Source organism: Melozone crissalis, unplaced genomic scaffold, assembly GCF_028551555.1.
Source record: "Melozone crissalis strain CALT ecotype California unplaced genomic scaffold, PUWL_Pcris_2 ptg000068l_1, whole genome shotgun sequence".
NCBI lineage: Eukaryota > Metazoa > Chordata > Aves > Passeriformes > Passerellidae > Melozone > Melozone crissalis.
In genome coordinates, this window is record NW_026535846.1 from 14362064 (window position 1) to 14380787 (window position 18724).

At 45.8% G+C, this 18724-nt stretch overlaps 1 protein-coding gene across 2 annotated transcripts in view; it reads left to right on the top strand.

The window, feature by feature from the left end:
* The first annotated feature begins 12391 nt into the window (after nt 1–12391).
* Nucleotides 12392–18724, top strand: part of IL1RAPL2 (interleukin 1 receptor accessory protein like 2) — a 333232-nt gene continuing 326899 nt past the window's right edge. The window contains exon 1 of one of the 2 annotated variants that reach the window (XM_054289711.1): nt 12392–12515. The gene's annotated coding sequence lies outside the window, so the exon portion shown is untranslated. Of the gene's footprint in view, nt 12516–13095; nt 13332–18724 lie in introns of those variants that run through there. The other variant, XM_054289712.1, reaches the window with a different exon arrangement.

Genomic DNA, 18724 nt, shown 5'->3' on the forward strand with positions numbered 1-18724 from the left:
AGTCAATGAGGTGTTTCAATTTTTACATTATAATTGAGATTCAGATCTTTTATTTATCTGCTTGATGTTTTCGAAATGTTCTCTCCTTGATGACATTGCTGATATAAGCACTTAAATTTTCTGGAAACAGGCCATTTAATAGCTAATACCTTCTCCCCAGGGCCTGGATTGGAGTCATTTTGGTCAGTGAAATGCTTCATGCTTTAAAATGGTGGCTACATGTGACAGGGGGTCTGTGCTTGTGTTCTTCATGGCTGCTCCCTGGAGTACTGAGATTTTCTACCCCTCCCTATTGCCAGCAGTGCAGCTCTCTGATATATGATGGCCTAATTTTTGACCACGTGCAGATTCTGTGAAGGGTTTGTTTGTAGCTTTATGGCAAATGTTTTAAAGGGATCTGTGACAGCAGGGACCATCTCCCTTTGTAGAGGATGAAATGAAAGTGCTCTTGTTATCAAACACACACCATGCTCTCACTGAGTGCAGGCTGCATCTGCTGGGACATCAAAAGGTGTGGTGAGTTTGCATTAGACAAGTAAACTTGCAATAGGAATTCTCCCTCTCTAAGATCCTGCATCCCCCATGATGCAATCCTTTGGGCAAGGACTGTCATGTACTACAAGGCTCTGTAGCTTATCACAATAGGACTCTCAGCTGATGCCTCTAGATATGAACATGAAATAAATATTAATAACCAGACAGCCTCCCTGCTTACTATATTCCTGTTTCCAGTCTTCTTATTACTGATCATCTACAGCTGGAGGAATGGATGCAAAATCATCTTATAAATTAGGCTGAGCTGAAAGTGGAAGGCGGCCAAAAAGGGCAACTGAAATAATTACAGGCATAAGGGGGCTTTGATTTGAGACAATATTAGGCAAGATAAAACCCATTTAATTCTCAGAGTTATGAACTAAAGTAATAATAAACTAATTCTCAGGCTAATAAATAAAAGTATGAGGGAAGGATGTATAATATTGAATGGCACAGAGAAGGTCAGCAGGGCTATTTCTCACTGTGTGTTTGCAGTGTATGAAAGGAATGCCCAAGGAAACCTAAAGGTGACAGGCTTGAAACAGATAAATGAGTTATTTTTATGCTGTGCAAAACTTCATCTGTAAATTCCAATTCCACAAGATGTTGTGTTGTTATGAGATACTCTTAAATACAGAACTGGTGAGTTTTTTACCCACCACTCTTATTAGAGCTATTCAGTTCATTTAAAAGGAATTGATCTTCATCTTTTAGCTAGAAATCAGAGGTGACTGTGTTTCAGGAGCAAGCAATTTGCTTCAAAAATCTTATAAAACTGAAGACTGTATCAAGAACAACATTTAATGTTCAGAACTATATGTCTTACCCATATTTCTGCTAGGAGGTGCTAGGTAGGGTAAAGGTGGGTGAATCCTGTTGAACCATATTTTCTGAAGTGACTCTGCAGGCTCAGAAATACAGAATTCACAATTGATTTTTGTACTTTCTGTGGAATCAGCTATCTTGAGAAAGCAAGCTCCCTGTTTTGTTATGATATAGCAAGTTTTTAACTCATTTTATCAGAGGAGGTTGTGCCTAACTAAACCTTGTTCCTAAGTCTTTATTCTGGGGGTCAAAACCATTAACACACCTGGTGATTTTTTTTCTGGAGTGTTTGGTACTAAATTATTTCCAGTCACACAATGTCTTTGTGGCTGAGAAAATGCAAATAATGATCCAGTGATACTCACTGTAATCTAGCAGTTTATCTAACTTCATCCCATAATACAATTAAATCTGAGGTCATGATCCCTGAATTGGGCACTTGATAAGGCAAAAAGTTTGTCTTCTCAGACAGGTTTTGGATGGGTGCAATAAAACAGAATCCTTTCTGTCTCTGGAGATTTCTGATGCAGTCACAGAAATCCATGTTTAAACCAGTAAAGAATGTGTCCTCTGGCTTATTTTGAGTGAACAATCTAACTGCAATACTAGTGGAGTGCCTACTTCTAAAGCTATTAGAGAGAGAAATTTTTCTCAATGAGATGTCTTCAGTCTCATAGAAACCTTTGAATGGAAAGCTTTTTTTTTAGCTTTTTACTTACTTTGTTTTTTTAAGAGGGAGATAGTACCACAGGTGCTTAGGAGAAGAAAAGGACCAGATCAAGAGGAGGAAGGTAAAATGTCAGATACCTCAACCAATCCTTCTCAGTACCAAACATGGGGATCTATTGAATACAGAAGGCAACAGAAATAACTCTGGTGTTTGTTTTACAAACAGCTAGTTTACACAGGGGAGGAGCCAAGGAGTTCAATGTGCTGGCATTTTTGGCCATTTTCAAATGCAGCTGAACACTGAATTTTGATAATTGGTCTCAATAACATTCTTACTAAATACAAATTAAGTAATTTAAAGGACTTGGGTTTGCACCTAATTATTAAAGACACTGAATTGGATACCAGTTTTCACTCACAGTTTTGAACCTTTTGTTACACATGAGTCGTTGTCACTCAGAAAAGCCATCACAGAGTATTCATCTAATCCATCTGGTAGTGCAAATAGTGGAAGGACTCAAAATAACAAGAAAATTGTTTATCTTTCTGAATAGGATATGAAATTACTTTCTTGCCTCTTTATAGCAGCTCAAACATTTACACAAACTTGTTAAGCTGCTTAGAGAGAGGATTATTTGTGCAGGTAATGCTTCTTTCAGTAAGTTAAGCTGCAAGGAAAACAGATGCTTGACTTCACGAAATTTGGAGAAATTGCCTCTGGGAGAAATTTAAATAAATTAATAGGGAGCTTCTGCTCTCCTTCCTTCTCTGTCTTTATTTTATTCCCTCCCTGTGAAGATGGGTCTGTGCAATACTCACAAGGAAGTTAGTTAATTATGTAAAGCTGCACCAGGTAAATGTTATTTACAGATGGCTAAAAAACTTTGTATTACACTCATTTGCCAAGAATAACCTCCCTCATTTCACAGCTAGTGGAGAAGTGTTTTTAATTGTCATTAAGGTAAGCTGCAGATTGTATTTCTCCTGCATATTTTTACCCATTTTGACTGTTCTCTTTCTTTGCATTTTTTAATTGTAGCCCTGCAGGCGCTGTGCGCATAATTGAAGTAACCAATCTGTTTTTGTTTATCTGTGTTTTCCATTAATTAGATATGTGGAATCTAAATTTCCTCCTGCAAGACAGGAGGTGACAGGCTAAGGGACCAAGTCTGCATTTCCTCACCAGGCTGCACTGCTGGTGCAGTTGGAGCAGACATTCCCAGCGCAGGACACAGCAGTGTTGGAAGTCTGGGCTGGACAGGGTGTGGAGGGGCAGCAGTTGGCTCTGGGAAGGACTGGAGGAGGGATGTGAGAGGCTCCTGCCCTTCCTGGGGATGAGGCTGAGCCTCCCTGGACCGTGGGTTTGCTGCAGGCTGGGTGTTCACGTCCAAGGACAGGGGGAGCTGCAGCCTTGGCCCTGGGCACAGGGAAATGGTGCCCCAGGAATTGCACCTGCTGCCTGGGCTGGGCTCACAGCAGTGCTCATGTGGCTCCTGGATACTTTCCAGTACCCAGATTTCCTTTTTCCTGCTGCTGACACAGCAGCTCAAAACTCCACTTTTATAAATAACCAAGGTTCAACTCCTAACCTGACCCATGGCAGCACAGCTAAGACCTAAAGCTGCTGCTATTTGTTGGGGCACCTCAGTAGTTCTCAGAGAATTTTATTTAGAAACGGCCCAGCTCTGCAGTGCTCACATATCCATAATAAGCTAGTGATCAGCTGTCAGGTTTAGCCAAGAACTGGAGAATTTGGCTAGAGTGAAGTTCTTGGGAAGAAATTGAAGTGATCTTCATGTAAAGGGCAATGGCAAACTATTCTTGGCCTGCCCACAAATGACCACTAAGAAGAGAGGGAATAGCCTCAGTTCTGGGTGTGCAGAATGGCAGGTCCACGGAGAATTCCATAGAGGAATGGGTCAGTAAAAACAAAGCTCTAATGTAAATCCAGAGGCAATCATCAGGGAAAATCTTTGGAGCTAAAAGCAACTTATTGCTGTTTTTTGAGGTTCTTCTGACACTTTGTTATGGATTGACAACATTTTCCTCTGTGCTTTGTGAGGTCAGGGTTTGCTGGTTTGTACTCAAAAGGATGAATAAGTGCTTGTTTGAAGCTAATGGCCTCTTTTGCCTGTATATCTGTGCCATAATTCCAGCCCAATCCTGTAAGAGCCTCCCTGATGTCAGACTGGCCTTGCACACACATTAATGACTTATCAGGTACTAACTCCCTGCCCAGCCCACACCTTTTCCCTCTTGCCTCCCCTCTGTTGCTCAGTCATTTTTCTTTGCTTGTTGCTTGCCTGCAGTGATGGGTGTGTGCCCTTTTCCTCACTTGGAGTCTGGCAGTAAATCATTCCTCTGCTTCTCTGCTTTTGCTTTTTTTTTTTTTTTTTTTTTTCTTTTTACATTCTGGAGCAGCTCTGATTATTTTAAAGCAGAAAAAAGACTAATAAATGGGGAGAATCCTGAAGGTAAGTACTTCAGTGAGGACTTAATGTCAAGGTACAGTACACATAGAAGCTTTTACAGGGACTATTTAAAAACTGTTATCTGCTGTATATTTTAAAGGCAGGACATAATTCAGACATCTGATTGACTGCCCTTGAACGCTGACTCTTGCTCTATAACTTTTATTTTTCAGAAACCTTGATTTAAGAACGTTTTGAAGGCATCATATACTGCATTCCTGACCCTTAGTGGATTACTTCTGCTGCCTTAGCTGCACCAGCTTTGTGGGCAAAATATGGCAGAAGAAGCAATGTCAAGCTCTGTCAGAGCAGAAGTGGAAATGTCACTTCTGTAAATTCAGGATTGCTTAAGAATTGTATTCCCTCTTCACCTGGAAGTACAAGAGGTGCCCTGGCCCTGGGCAGTTCAGGAGGTTTGATGGAGGTGAAGGCTGGAGAGCACGAGCAGTGTGTGCCCGCGTGGAGAGGAGATGCCTGTGTACTTCTCTTCCACCTGTTTTTGACAGGGAATATTAACACTCCAAACAGAAATTAAGCAAGTACTTTCAGCATGCATGTTTTGTTTCCTTTAAGACAGGGTACAGCTGTAATGTGCTCTGTATTTCCAAGTACTGGCATTTTTACATAGGTAAGAAATATTCAAGTCTGAAATACACTTGACAGCTTCTTGCAGAAACTCAAGCCAATTTTGGAATATTACCATGTTATCTCAAGCCAAAAGCATTGGCAACCAAAGGTGTTTTTAAAGCCATTAGCTCCAGTTTCATTCACTTGTTTTAGTTTTTTCTCTTTGATAACGTTGTTTTTGAGGAAATGAACTCACTGACAGTTTGGAGGGCAGGACTGGCTCAGGCATAGTGAGAAAAACCACAACACCACTGTTTAGTCTTTGAGTCTGAAATGAAATCATATCACTTTATTTCCAGAACTGTTTCTCTTCACAGATGTACTGGGAGAGGGTAATTCAGTGCCTTGAAATGTATGGACAGCTGAGCATGACAAAGCCTGAAACAAATGTCCTGAAAGGAGTTTATTATCAGGTGTTAAAACAGGTAAGGCTGTAAAAAATATATTTTAGCTGCCAAAAATGTGTTTGACTGCTACCAATATATTGGACTTCTTTCTTTACTATTTTTTAAATTTCATCTTGTTTATAGGACATGCTCACTGGTGCTTAAAGAGACATTGAAACACTGACACCAGAATTGAATTACTGGTGGGCTGAACTGGAGGGCCACTTGAACAGGAGATGCTGGAGCAGTCTGCCAGGTGAGTGGGTGGATGTGCAGGTGTGCAAGGGCAGAGCACCTTGGTCCTGCCAAACACAATTCTTGTGTGCACCCCTAGAAAAACAAAGCAATGCCCCTTCTGCCAAATACTCTGCTGCATAAAAGCTCAAGGATCTTCACCCTCATGGTGAAGTGAGGGCTTGAGGAGGGGTCTTGGCACATGAGCCCCTTTGCCATGGCCTCAGAGGGTTTGCTCAGAGGAGCCATCCAGGCTCCTGCAGCTCCTGGCCCTGCACACCTGGAGCTTGGCAGGAGCTGTGCCAGGGCCCAGCACGGCTCATTTCACCTGCCTGGCACCCCTGGCAGCCCTTGTGGGTGAGCAGGGCCAGGGAGAACCCTTGTGAGGCACAATGGCAACAGAAAATTCTCCTTTTCTACGTGACAGGCCAGCGTGGTGCTTCTGCTTGAGTCCAAACCCAGCTGTCTTCTTGGGAAGTGAAAGAATCAGACTGCAGAATTTAACCTTGAGCTTCACATTTTAGTAATGGAGCTGGTCAGCTTCAGAAAGAGACATCTGTTCAGTATGGGATTGGGGTATGTAGGTTTAATACACAATTTATCTGTCTGTGAACAGGGATGTGAAACAACGCTTAAAGCTGATCATTATTATTTTTTCCACATACTTCCCCGGCCCTGAAACTCCATTTCATTTTCATCTGAAACAACATTTTTCTTCTTTTGTCACATGACCTGGAAAATCCACTATTCAACCAAATATAATCTATCCCAAATATGTGTAACTTCTGTCCAGAAAAGTAATTTAGGCTTTTGTGCCATCAGTCCAGAGTTTCAGACCATTTGTGGTACTCTTCCTTTCATACTTATGATTTGCTCTGTTCTGCAGCCTGAAATATGATAATCTGGGCAGAACAGAAATGCAAAATAGGATAATTTTTACAACCAGATTTAAAACTTCTGTTTTGTGCTACAAACACAAAAAAGTAAAAAAAAAAAAAAAAAGTGCTGTACTAATTTCTTCTTTTCTAGAAGCAAAATGGAGAGGGGAAAAGAAATCTGTAACAGAAAAACATAAATCAACATCAGTATTTGTTGATTTCTAGGTTTTATTTTCTTTTGGTTTTTAAACTAGGATTTTCAATCCATTCACATGCAGAAATTTGCATTTTATGAGAACAAAATGTGATGAGTTCATTTTAGGTAACTTACCTCTTTTTCCTCAGTTTGTGGCATATAAAACCAACCATGCTTGTCATTGTCTCAGTAATTTCTCATAACTGCAGTTAAAATATATTCTAAGTTTGCACCAAATGAACTGTTTCAAGATGACTTTGCCAAACTCTGTATTGCAGTGGGATTTCGGCAATTATGATTAGATACAAACAAAAATGATCTCTGGAATACCACTGAATGCAACATCTATTAGCTTCTCTCAGTCCCACAAGAGGTTAGGAGAAGCACAACTTGCATTCTGTCTCTGTAGCTCTGCCTCTGCCAACCACAGTTGTGCTGGCAGATCAGCACCATGAAAAGGGGATGAAGGGAGGAGAAGCAAGGAGCTGATGGAGGACTTTTATATTACTGAGTGCTGATGGGCTTTAGGATGTTGTTGGTACTCACCAGAATTCTCAGAGCTGTTGAATTCATTGTGTAGCTGCATCCCATGTAGAGGACAGAAATTACCAGTACAAGAGTCTGTGTGTGCTTTTACTGCTCCCCATGTTTTTTTAGCTGGTTATTGGTTCTCCCACCAAAATGTGAAATAAACAGGCAAAGGCAGCATTTGTCTTAGTTGTGCCTGAGAAATTCCCAATGGCAAATAGAAGCTTAGTTCCACTATCTATCAGTGGATTTTATATCTCTGCTCCACAAACTATTCTGCACATGAAAAAAGGCTCCCTATTTGAGCAGTTTCCCTAGCAAGCTGTTTGCTGGATTAAGGCAAAATTAGGATTTGTGTCTGATTTTAATTAATCCCAAACAGTGATTACCTTTCTGCTGTGGGCCAGTCAAGAGAAACAGGTAAATAGTAAATATGTTATCTCCTTTTGCTCTTCTACAGAAATATAATGACTACTGCAGGAAGATGTTACCTGTGCTGTAAAGCTGTCATGTTTTTCTTTCAGGAAGGAAATTCTTATTTCCCCATCCATATACCCATGCAGAACAGTTACTCTTCTTACACTCTCTACATGCAAAATGCTTAATAATTTTATCTTCAGCTTTCAAACATAAAAGTGAGAAAGTTGCCCAATTCCAAACTTAACTACTTGTGTATGTTGTTGGTATCAAATAAGATTACTGCTTGGAAGATACTGCATTTATCTTTCACTTGAAATAACCCCGGAGAATGTCAGATGCAAAATGAATTTTGAAATCTTGGCATTTACTGCTGCTTTATACTCTATGTGTGCAACTTCAGTCAAGCGCAGTGACATTATTGTGAGAGTCCCTCCAACTGAAGGAATTGGCACTGCAATAACAATCCCTCTTTGCAGAGCTGAATGGGAAATGTGTTACTACTCCTGAAAAGTGGTGAGCAGAATCATGGCTACTACCAGCCAGGCAGGATTCTTTCCTTGTCAGCTTATTCCTTCCTGTAGCCAATTCCTCATCCAGCATTATCCAGCTGTTGATGTCCTCCTCCCTTCACAACAGGCACTCTTTGTTTTGGCTTTTGTCCCGTGTAAATGCAGCCCTGCCAAGTCCCTCTGTGATGAGCTGCTGCAGCATCAGCATCTCCCCTCCTTGTGGCTCAGTGCTTCCACCTCTCCCTGCTGCAGGGTCGTGGGTGCTGCTGGCAGAGCACAGGGCAGCAGGACACACAGGGGCTGGAGATGGTGGAGGCAGCCTGGGGGATGTCCTGGGGCCCTGCAGCTTTCACCTGGGCTGAGGCAGGCTGCAATGGGGTTATCTATTGGCTTTGCATCACTGCTAAAATTAATGGCTGGGAAGAGTTGGTGTTTCCAGAGATGGGCTTAGCTTTCATGGGGTGTCTTGTGAGCAGGAGCACACACAAACACACACACACATGCATAATTTTCATGTGTGGCCATATTTCCCAAAGATCAGACCTGAATCTGTGCTCCTATAAACGAAAGACTAGACATAAAGTCAATAAATGTGACTCTGCACAGCTGTAAATCCTCTCATCCTGTCATCTTGCCATTCAGGCAAGAAAGATGTGAGAGAATTGTGTAGACTCAGAGGTTCACGGCAAGGCTGGGGCTCTCCTGATCATAGCATAGAGATTGGCCCCTTCTGGAAGGAGCTATTGGTGGTAAAGCTCATAAGGGCAACTCACATCCCCTAAATGACCTTCCTCCTGCTGGAGGCTGCTCTCTGTACCCCAGCAAGCTGCTCAGGTGGAAGCTCTTTAATTTCTGCTGTGTAAATTCAAACCAAACCTTTCCTATTTGACTGAAGAGGAGCAGAATGCAACACACCAAAGCAGCAGATCCATCAGTCCTTGGTGGGTGAAAAAAGAGCAGCTGGGAGAGCGGCCTCAGCTGGTGGCTGTAATGAGGATGTTTGGCTACAATCTAATTGTAATGGATTTGGGTGAGTCCACACATAGATTGATTTAAATTGATTAAGAGAGTCTACCTGACTCTCTCAAAGCTAACTGAAGTCAGTGGAAAACAATCCTTTTCCCTGAATTCTCTGATATTGAGTTAAAGCCCTAGAATTCTACCTCATGAAATAATGTGGTTAGCAGAAAAAAAGAAGAAATTTAGTAAATCAAGGATTGGAGAACTAAATGTGAAATTACGCATTTGGTTCCTGGTTCTTCACAGATTTACTGCTTGGCATTGCTCAAGTTCACTGGTGTTTTTTGTCATCCCTTCCTAATATGGACAGGTATGACAGTGAGAATAATTCTTCTCTCTCCCATTTTTATTGAGGTCAACTCTCTCTTTTTTCAGTGTGTCCAAAACAGTGCACCTGGGAGGTCTTAGCTGGGTCCCTCACCTGCTTTACCAGACAAGAAAAAACAACAAAAGAGGTCAGAAACAAAGGCCAAAGCAGGTCTCTTTACTCCTTTAGGGGTCCATCAGAAACATGTGTAAGGCTTGGTGCATGGCAGGCTGCTCCTCCAGCTCCTCTGAAGGCTGATCTCTTCTGCTCTGTACTCAACTCCGTGAATACTATATTCCTCTTTGCCGTCCTACATTATTTTGCACAATAGGCTGAGAAAACATCAGAATAAGGGAAACAAAGTTGCTTTAAAAAATAAATTATCAGTCAGTTATATATTCCCCTACTTTTAAATGAATAATACATACACTTATATAGTGAGCATAATAATTTATGTTTTTTGACTTGGTATAAAATGCTGAAGAATGTCTAGTGATACCATTTCAAGTATAATTCCAAAATATTGATAAATGCAGCTTCACCTAACTGTATGTTTCAAAGTTCATGGGATGCTTTATTTCTAAGCTTTAAATATTTTAATTCAACTAAAAAGTGACTTTAGTAAGTGACTTGATATATAATGAAAAAATAGCACTCTTACACTGAGAGAGCCAGGGGAATGTAATCATGCCAGGGTAAGTGAAAGAGTAGCTGAAGTGTCAGAGGTTATGAATTGCAGCAAAGGTATCAGTGTCTTGGTGAAGTCAGTGTCCCCTGGACAAGCGAGGTCTCCTGACAACATTTTGTCTCTTTCAAATTATTTAAAAGAATTATACAAATGTTTATTGATCTTTTTCACACTCCTGCTCTACAATAATTTTGCTCATTTACTGTATGTAAGAATACCTTGAGCGTGCCTGAGTCCTCCCCACATCTGGGACTGGGAGAAGACACAATGTTTGGTGGTTCTTGGCCTTGCAGGTCAACGTGGCTGAACGTCGTCTCCTTGAGCCTACAGAGGCTTTAAAGGTGGTTACACACAGAGAAATGCCTGAGAATGTTGCTACTTTTGTTATCCCTGTGTGGTATCCAGTTCAGATTTGCTTTGTCTGTAGGTAACAAGACAATGCTTCTAATTGTCAGCTCTGCATATGTGACAATGACCCAAAAGCAGAGCCAAGTGTTTTCTTGACTTTGACAATAATTGCAAAGATGCTATGCATAGCTGAGGTGAGCCGTGTGCAATTGAGCAGAATCTGGCTTTTCTCATCTCTTCTGGCTTAAGGGCAGGGTGATGAGGGGATGCTCATTTCACTGGTGAGGGTCTCCTGAGGAAGATGCTTTTCTATGGCTGGCTTGTGTTTAGGTTTTAAGCTTCTCACTGCTGTGTTGCTCAGTGTATGCAGCTTCTCAGTGGTCCTGTGCACATTGCATGCCCTGTGACACAGCACCAGTCAAGCCAAGCACTGGCACTGTAAAGTCCTGAAGTGCCACTTACAGAAATTTGTCCCATGATTTTTCTGCCTTTATCTCATTACCTGACCATACTGTGTTCTCCTCTGAATCTGAGTAAAATGCAGTAGATTGTAGTCTACATGGAGCTATTCCAAGATATTTAAAAGTGAATAAAAATCAGCACAGGGAAACTAAAAATAACACTACCATTCTTTGGAAAGCATGAATGTGCCATGACAGAAGTAGAGTTGGGAGGAGAAATGTAGTCTGGTCCAGTTACAGGCAGTCTGGTAAAACGCATGCTAATGATGGTGTGAAAAAGCAAAGTGGGTTTGAAAGACGCTGAAACCCCTGGGGCGAGCTGTCCCTCTGTCTGCACTGAAACCTCTGTGGGTTCTGCGGGCAGCCTGAGGACAGGGCGGCACTGCCGGGGCAGGGGGAAAGGGCCCCTGGTGATTCTTTAAGTGTCAATGTTTGCCTGTGAACCTCAGAGAGCCGCAGCTCTCACTCCAGTGTGTGCTGGTACTGGGCACTGCCTGCAGCAGGGACTGTTCTGCCTGCACTGCCCTGCCTAGGGTTAGGGTTAGAGTTACACCTGCACCCTGCTGCTGCACAAGGCGTGCCAAGGGGCTCACAAAACCGCAAAAAGTGGCTTCCTCCACAGCTTTTTCCTTGGAACCAGCCTTAGCCCAAGGCTGCTTTTACTGCCTAGAGTTAGGGTTACACCTACGGTTAGGGTTTTGAAAACCACAAAGCCCAGAGCTCCAGGCACACTGCAGCTGCAAAAGGCATCCCAAGGAGAACACAAAACTGCCAAAACTCGGCTTCCTCCACAGCCTTCTCCTTTGAACCAGCCTTAGCTGTAGACTGCTTTTACTGCTCTCCCTAGTGTTAGGGTTACACCCGTTTTGCTCCGTGCCATGTCTCCCGGTAAGGCACCGACCCCTTCTCAATGTTTTGCTACCACTCCATCCATCCATCCGTTGGCTACATCTACAGCGACCGGAGCTACGTTCACGGCCGTAGATGTCCCTTGCCATTCGGGTCCCCGGGGGCTCCTGTCGGGTCTCCTTGGCTGTTTGTCCCTCCGCGGGGCGGTCCCGGGTTCCTGTCGGGTCTCTGTGGGTGTTTCTCGCTCTGCGGGCGCGGTGCGGGCGGTGCCGCGGGGCTGTCCCGGGTTGCTGTCGGGTCTCTGGGTGTTTCTCGCTCCGCGGGGCGGTCCCGGGGCCGCGGCCGTGCCGGGCCGGGGCTGCAGGGCGGAGGCGCGGCCGCCAGGGGGCGCTGCTGCTCGCGCGGCGCGGGGCGGGCGCACCTGGCGCGCGGGGCCGCGGGTCCCGGCCCGCTCCGCGGACACGGGCACGGACACGGAGCGGGACCGGGACCGGCCCGCCCGCCGCCGCTCCGGGGACACCCACAGCCCGCCGGCATGCAGCCCTAGGGGGGAGCTGCCGTGGAGGTGAGTCCTGCGCGCCGCGCTTCTCGCGCCAGTTCATTTTTTTATTAGAAAATAAAAAGAAAAAACAAATCCCTGAGAAAAAAGTTCGTTCCTTCTCGGGCCGCCGCGCGCGGGACGGGCCAGAGCTGCGGCTGCTGCCTCAGCGCTCCCGGAGCTCCGGGCGGGCGGAGGGACCCCGCGGTCCCGCTGGTGCCGCGGCGCTCCCGAGGGGCTCCGGGCAGGGACCGCCGCAGCTCCGGCTCTGGTCCCGGTGCCGCTGTCCCGGTGCCGCTGGCTCGGAGCGGATGCTCGGGGCCGGATCCGTCCGTAGCAGCGCGGCCGCTCCAGCGTTCCCCGGACTGAGCCCTGCTGCTGTTGGAAGCGCCGAGAATGTTTTCTGTCACGAATGGGGGAATCTCGGTTGGTGCCGAGAGTTTCTCAGCCTCGCGAACTCGTCGAGGGCTTCCCGGGAAAAGTGTTACTGCCGGGGATTTAGAATAAAGGCACTGGAGCACTTCCTTGCGGGATGATGCGGCGCGGCGGAGTCTGCTGAAGCGGTGCCGGTGCTTTGGAGGCTTGGCTGCTCTGAGTTACCGTGGTGGGTGTTGGACTTGAAACCTCTGCCTCTGAAAGTTCCGTGACAATAAAGCTGCTCTGGTTTCCTTTGGAGTCCGATGGAAATCTGCTGAAGGGCACTAAACACTTCTGAAGTGACTTGGATTCAGCCGCTGTTTTCAGAGAGCCTGTCCCTGGACTGCTGTCTCTGCTGGGATTCAAAGCATCAAAAGTTTCTGGTGGAAAATACTGTAAGCTGCGGTTTCTCAGAGTTGTAGGAAGGTTTGTGTACTTTTGGCGATTTCTGTGCCTGTTGGGCTAACGCTCAAACTTGGGTTTGTACCGCGAGGGGAAACCCATCGTTGCAGGAGCCAGCAGTTTGCAGCGCTCAGCGGCAGTGTTTATAGTCTCTGATTTATACTCCCCGAGTTTTTACCCTGATTATTTAAAAAAAAATAACAGATTTTTAGCGTCTGTGTAAGGTTTGTGGATGTTACAATATCGCTACCAGAGTGCAGACAGATTTGAGGTTTTTCAGGGGTTTTTAGCGGCGGGGGCAGGCGGGGTGAGCTGCGGTGGGCTCGGGAGCGGGAAGGGCAGTGCCCAGGTGCTGTGTGAGTCTGTGGCTGTTGCTTTCACACCCCAGACAGGCTGTCCTTCGCCCTAAACGCTCCCGTCCGTGCCGGAAAGGGGATGTTGATTCCCATCAGGGTTAAAGCTCTGCAGCTGCGTGCCTGTCTGTGTGTCCGTAGGAGCAGGTGGATCCTGCCCTGCCCCTGAGCAGCGCACGGGGAGGAGATTCCCTCCGGAGGCAGGAGAGGCCAGCCCGGGGGGGACATGGTGCCTGGAAAGCTCTGCCCGTGCCACAGCCGAGGCGGGAGGTGAGTGTGGGGTGGGAGCTGAGAGCGACAAGCGCTGGCTTTGCAGTAGAGTGACTGCAGAGGGGGGCACGCAGGGATTTGGGGTTTGGGCTCCCTCAGCCAGCGGGGTGCAATGCATGTGCAGTGAGCAGGAGAGGTGAGAGTTGGGGCAGGTCACCGAGGCACTGGCAGCGGCCTTTGGGGCTGAGCCTGTGATCCATCAGGGGCTGTGACTGGCGATGTGCAGGGCGGCTTCCTGAGAAATTACAGAGGATCCCATCCTTCTGAGGATGTGTCTCTGGGCACAGGAGACCCTTGCAGTGGGAGGACGGGGCTTGGGCCGACCTCCCTGCAGAGTGCCGGTGTTGCTAGGCAGCAGCTTGCACCTCCAGCGTGCTCCAGATCCGAGCCTGCGAGGGGAGACCTGCCTCTCCTGAACCGAAGCTTTCTAGCTGCTGACCAGGCTGGAAAGCCCAGATCCTGTGGGTGTGCATGCACTTCTTGCTTGCTCCTGGCTATTGGGAAGGGGTTCAGCTGGGAGGGTTCAGGGTTGTTAGCTGACAGCAACACTTTATATTCACCCACCTACTTGGGCTGCAGGCGAGCCCAGGAGAGAGAGATGAATCTTTGAATGTTCCATTTGTAAGGCTTAAAGAGTTCTCTGCAGAGCACCTTTTTCCTTTCCCAGTACCTGGAAGCTCATTGGAGGTTTGTCTTCAACTTGGGTGGTGATTGATGCTTTAGCAGTTAAAGGGGAGGGGGAGGGAGAAGGGGGGAAGGAAGGCCAGGTGTGCCACATTAATGCACTGAGCCAGCATGAGTCGATTTTAGTGGATGCCACACAACTGCTGCAGCCTCAGTGCACGAATGGCATCAGCCAGTGCTGTCTGAGCTGCTCTGTATCTCACAGAGCACTGGAAAGGCTTTTCATTTTCAGAGCTGCCAGTCTGGTGGCTGCACTTTGAAGCAGTGCAGTAGCTGAAGCTGTTGGAAACTAGCAGGGGTGGGACTGACCACTCTCCAAACAGAAGTCAGATCAAAAAGGAGCCTGAAAGGGTCAGGAGGGATTCATAGGCTGGTGTGGTGAAGGTGAGTTCAGCAGAAGGGCAGTTCTTGTGGCACAGATCACTTCTAGCCAGGCAGGAATTGGTGGTGTGGGAGAAGGAGGAGGAAAATTCCTGGTTTGATGGAGGCTGGAGGCTTGGGCCTCAGGAGAACCTGGACTTGGCAGCCTTAAGCCTGGCTGGGGCTGCAGAGGAGTGTGGAAGTGGAGGCAGTAGGAGCACCCTTGCTGCTCTCAGGATCTCTGGGTGTTGAGCTGTGCCACTGTGGGGTGAGCCTGAGCCATGGAGGGTTTAGGAGTGGGTTTGTCTGGAGGGGCCAGGCAGCTGCTGGGGGCAGCGTGTGTGTGAGGAGCCCAGCAGAGAGGCTGAGAGGCTGCTGGAGAGCCAGGAGGAGGGAATGGGGACAGCATGTGAGGCTGTACCTCTTGGGATGCTCTGGCTCCCTGGGGAGGGCTGGAGCATCCAGGCTGTCTGGATGGGATGTTCCTGTAAGGGAATTTGGTTGGTTTGCATAGGCAGAGTAATTTTTGTCCTTGACTGTTCTCAGTTGTTTCCTGGGGAGAGAAGAATACGTTACAGTAATCAATTAAAGCTGTGGAGAGCAGGGTCTCCTATGTGGCATTTGGAAGGGGGAGGCTGCTCCAAACTTTCTATGCTGTGGATTGTGATGCTCTTGTGGGACCAGAGGTGGAGAATTCCAAGGAGGATGTGCAGCTAGTGATCCTGCTGGCTGCGGTGGGAAGTTGCCAGGGATGGCTGGAGCAGGTGCCTTGACCTGGGTGTCTGGGGGAAAAGGCTGAGAAGTTGTACTCACTGCGAGGAGTGCAAATAAAGCATTTATAGTGTATGGACTTTTCCTGCTCTCTGAAACGTTCCTGCTCCTCAAACTGAGGCTCAAGCTGAAAATATCAAGGGATGCTAAATTGTGAGCAATTGTTAAACAGCCTTAAAGAGCTGTATGGGAAACTGTGTCTGCTCTTCATTTCTAAGCCTTCCTCAAACAATGAGAGTCTGAGCTATTTATCAGGAGCTTTTTTAGTGCTGGAAGGGAAAGTGAGCATTTAAAGTGTATCACAAAATAAAGAGGCACTTTAAGAGGCAATTTGCTTTTCAGGATGTCCAACTAAAAATAAATCTTTCTTTAAACAGCCTTGAAAAGAAAACAGAGAGAAAAGATCTTGCCCTTGCTGAGAATAAGGAAAATATTTTTGCTGGCTTTGATGGTGGGGGTTTCCTCTGGCATCTGGTACTCGATCCAGGTAAACCCTCTTGGAACTGGTGGAGAGCTGAGGGATGTGTTATATTCAGTAACAAAGCTGGTGAGACAGAGAGACTGTGAGTTAGAAACTTCTGTAGGGATTTTGGCTAATCCTTTCCACCTTAAAAGCACTACAGAGAGTTCCTTCCACCATCTTTTCTTTGTTTATGTAACAGTTAATTAACAAGGATGTCTATTTGACAAAGCAATTTCAGGGCACATAAAATATGTATTTTACTTTTATTTTGGCTGCATCAGAACAAAACTTGATTGTTTTCAAGATTTCCATAAAATGTGTCAAAGTAGCATTCTATAAGCCGTTACTCATGGTTCTCAAATTCTGGGGGATGTTGTTTCTTTGCTTACTTAATTATATTTTTATTTTCACTCAGACAAATATATGTAAAGTCCAGTCTCTGGTTATGTAAGGGGAAAAAAAAATCCCCATCAAGAATCTGTTTATCACTTTAAGGAGCAGCGATGCTGCCGAGTTCAGTGAAAGCAACTTGCCTCTGCTGACAGCCAAGTGCCATGTCTGGCTTCTCTGGGACTGTTTTCTAAGTGGAAAACTGTAGATGAGTGTTTTATAAGGAGCCTGACAGCTGGTATGTCATCTTTTCCTGTTAATTCTGTCTTCTTTGAGCATCATGAATTAGTTAGGAAAGCGTGTGGCCGTGGATGAGATCAAGGAATGTATTTCTAAGCACATCACAGGCAGAGCTGTGTTCTCACAGAGCCTGTTTCATTAAGGTGCAGGAGTGAGCTTGGACCAGACTTGCCATGAATAGTGCAAATACTGTTATTCTGTTAATATTGCAGAGCTATGAGTGTGTGTAAGAGCAGGGATAACGTCAATATTGCTGACTGTTACAGCTGTAGTCTCTCTGCTCTGTGGCCATGGAAAGAGGCCTGTTTTAAAGGCTCTGTAAAAGCAGGGAACATTTCAGCATGCAGATGGCAGCCCAGTCTAAAATCTAGCTCTGTTTGTACTGAGCACCTCTGCAGCGAGCCTTGAGGAGCACAAGGGGAGCGAGAGAAGTGGTGAGGGGGGGAAAGAGGAGGGATATGCTATCTTTCAGGATTGAGACCTCCCTTTGAACTGTCTCTCTCCATTTTTAATAGCTTTTCTGCAAAAGCTGCTTGGGGAGCAGGGTTAGAATGGGTATGAAAGAAGCAAAGCATCTAATCTTTGGGCTTAATAATGCCCTGGTGTAGGCAGCTGCAAAGTGGACAGGCTTCCTTATTGATATAGGAGCAGAGAGCAGTGAGTGAAATTGGTATGGGTGAGAATGGTCCCTTCTCATCTCTTTTAATCTGAAATGTCTTCTGCTTTTGTAGTTGAAGCTCTGCAGAGAGGACCTGTGATCGCTGGCAGGGCTGTCTAAAGCAGTCAGGAGAAAACAGCCCTGACCTGAGCAGTGCTGTTTGTTCTGGGTGTCAGCAACTGAGCAGCTGGAGTCAAGTGCAGCCATGGTTTTTCTGGAATTTACAGGGTTTATCAGTGTATCTGAAACCTACCAGCAACTTGGTTTTTTTCACTCAAGAGCTCTGAATAGCAGGAGGCAGAGTCCTTTTTTCCTGTGCAGGGCTTCTCCACAGCCCAGGGCAGCCTGCCTGGGCTGGGTCTGAGTGGTCTCTGAGCCTGTCTCAACCCAGAAGAAATTTGCCATCCTGGGACGGTGCCCAGCAGCCTTGTCAGCTTTGAGAAGCACACATGGTCACCCTTGGCTGGGGCTCCTCTCTGCCCTCAGGGGGCTGTGGTCACTGCTGCACCCTGTTCTGCACTGGAAACCTCCTGCTGGAGCCGCATCAATTCCAGCGCTCAGGCTGATTCAAGGCAACTCTTAAAATCTCTCCCCTTTCCTCAGTGCTAGTGTACATGTTTATCTTTCCAAGTGTAGATTGTCTTCCCATTTTCTTCTCTCCCCCAGTGGGTTTTTCTGTAAGCTTTTAAGCACTTCTGCAAGGTGGTGAGAGGCTAAGCCCCACTCTGTAAACTTAAACTCTGGCTCTGAGAGTCTTTACATTTCCTATAGTACTTCATGTTGCCTGAAGTACTGTATTGATTAAACCACAATCTGCAGGAGTAAATATATGTAGAATATTAATAGCTTCTACTCTAGGGGGAAAAAAAGGCTGTAAATTAATTGATCCATTATGTTGACCTCATAAACCATGAGGGCTTGCAGTACAGCTGTAATCCTCCTCCCACAACATGTATTTCACTTTGAATGTCTGTAAAAGTTCTGGGCTAGTCAAACTTAAAAGCTGTGATACTGGACACATCTATCTATCTGTCTTATCTATCTCTCTGTCTATCTATCTTAGGATATGTAGTTAGAATATTGCAATGTTAAGGCTGAACAATAGTTCTCACTAGAATCCAGGGTAGTGCTGAATCAGTACATCACTGATGGTGCAGCTGGGTATGAGACTTAAAAACCAGTAGCTAACTTTCCCACTCCTTTGTCATTCTCGTTCCTCCTTACAGTT